The following is a 2350-nucleotide window of genomic DNA, read 5'->3' as shown; positions in this document are numbered from 1 at the left end:
AAACAGTGTCTTTACCTAAGTCGTTTAATCTATGTTTGAGTTTATAAAGATAGCCGTGGCTGAAACTCTATGACAGGATTTTGAACTGTTTGCTCAACAAACTCGGATGTTTGAGCCCGAATCCAATCTCATAGGTCGAGACCATTGCTTCGATAAAACCCGCCTGCCTCTTTTGTACATTTTCACTAGCTTGGCTAACATGAAGATAAAACATACCTACAAATCATCGACAACTTGGAAAACCGAAAGAATAATAAACCGACAACTTTTTTGCACGATATAAAACGTGAAATTGAATTTCAAATTTTGGATCAAAATAAGATGCATTTGTTCAAATTTCAGCTTAATTGCCGTATTATCAAGCCAACCCAAAAATCGGTGGGAAAATTTCCTTGCAGATTTTTCTGCTATTTTGCAATTGCTCGAGATATGGCATGTTCAAAATTATGCTCAAATTAACAGGGTTCAAGTTATTACGTGGCTTGTTTGGTTTCGATCGAAGAATCTACAATTGATGGCCTAAACTCCGATTTCGAACATTTCATTGAAAACTTATAACGGATTGAGCAAAGAGCGTTAAATGCCTGAATAAGAAGTGTCCTTGATCTACATCGGTTCACATACGGCCACGAAGTCGGTTGCAATAAGAAATGTTGTCTGCCGTTTTAAGACAAAAATCAAAGACAATACCTTCTCTAAAACCAAGACAATACCTTCTCATTTTCGATGCAGAAAGGAGGGTATGCTGGATGATTCATGTCTACATCCTTTAATCAGGGGTACAAAAAGATTTTTGGGTTCCAAGAAAAAATAAGTATGAAAAATGGATTCCCCTATTCGGATATGGACCCTAAAAACACAAATAAACAAATGCAAAGCATGCTTTAGAATATTGCAACGCCTGAAAACTTTCGTTGCAACTAGGAACCAATCGTATTTTATTTAACTACCGTACTGGTACCCAATCACGTATCAAGCAGCAACCCTGAGTTTTTGGAATGCGACTACTCTACTCTGGTCCAATGACTTACACTTTAACGCAAAGGCGAAGCTGCAATTTCGCAAACAAAAACGAGAAAGCGGCAAAGGGAGTTTTACACAGAGGCATACACAAGCAAAAAATGACCGATAACGCTACTGGGAAAAACTGAATGAGTAAAACGTTGAGTCTACAAAATTTCTTACGTGACCCACGCCAATAATGAGTCTACATAATTGCTAAATGATGCAAGCGAATTATGACGCATTAGCAGCACCAATCAATATGAAAAAAAATACCGACTAACAGGCCTCAATTTGTAGAGCGGACGCATTTTAACTAGTATACGAAAAATTTCATCTAAAACATCCGACCCTGCCCAGGTTCGAACCCTTTTTTTGTTACGGGTCTCCTTCCCTACTTCTACGCTACAGATCCATGATACCTTGAAGCTATTCACATTTGTACACTTTATAAATTTCAAAATATACTATACTTTTTCGATGAAATGTTTTATAATTAATTTACAATAATAGTTTTGATCAGTTGTGATAAAAACACTTTGTTTTTCAGTAACCTCTTTCTTAACAAAATTTTTTTGATGGACCAGTTCTGAACGACCAAATTCACAAATAGTTATCGTTCAAATTGAGATATTTTACGGTCGCCAAGTTTGACTGTCGCCTAATTTCGTAGGCCCCGATATTAGATATTCAACATCTACAGATTAATATGTTAGCTGTAAGTATGCGAAGGACGCTTGAAACTCGACCAGTTTTTGAAACACTGCACAAAATTTTGCAAACTTTTAAAGAGGTAAAAAATCATAGATAACCGGTTCTTTTGCAAACCGCACAGATTATTTAGACCATATTGATTTGGGAAAAATCAGAACTTTTTTATTTATCGAAAAAAAATCAATTCCATTTTTTTCAAATATTTTTCGCATGTCTGGGTTATTTTTAAAGCGACGCAACCTTATTAGATCAAACTATGCAAGAAAGAAGTAATAAAAGCGTAAATAACGTTTTAATTGTAGTATGGAAGTCAGCCTCTCAAATTTTGTCTAATTTAGTCTGAAAGCCAAAAAAAATCAGAAAATTTTTCTTTAAGCTGAGACAATTTTTTTGAACTTTATTTTTGGAATAAGAATCATGGCTTCCAATTACAGTAATAAAATACTGCTCCACGAAGCTGATGGCTTTTTCAGCTCAAGCGAGACATTTAAAAAATCATCAAATTTGTTAATTTACTAGTAATCAAACTTAAAAGCACATGATATAAAAATGCCTTTGCTGCCTGCTGCGAAAGGGCCACTAACAGTAAAACTAACATTCTCTAATATTCTCGAGTACTATTTTGGAGTTGGGT

Source organism: Symsagittifera roscoffensis, chromosome 5, assembly GCF_963678635.1.
Source record: "Symsagittifera roscoffensis chromosome 5, txSymRosc1.1, whole genome shotgun sequence".
NCBI lineage: Eukaryota > Metazoa > Xenacoelomorpha > Acoela > Convolutidae > Symsagittifera > Symsagittifera roscoffensis.
This window is presented reverse-complemented; position numbering follows the sequence as displayed.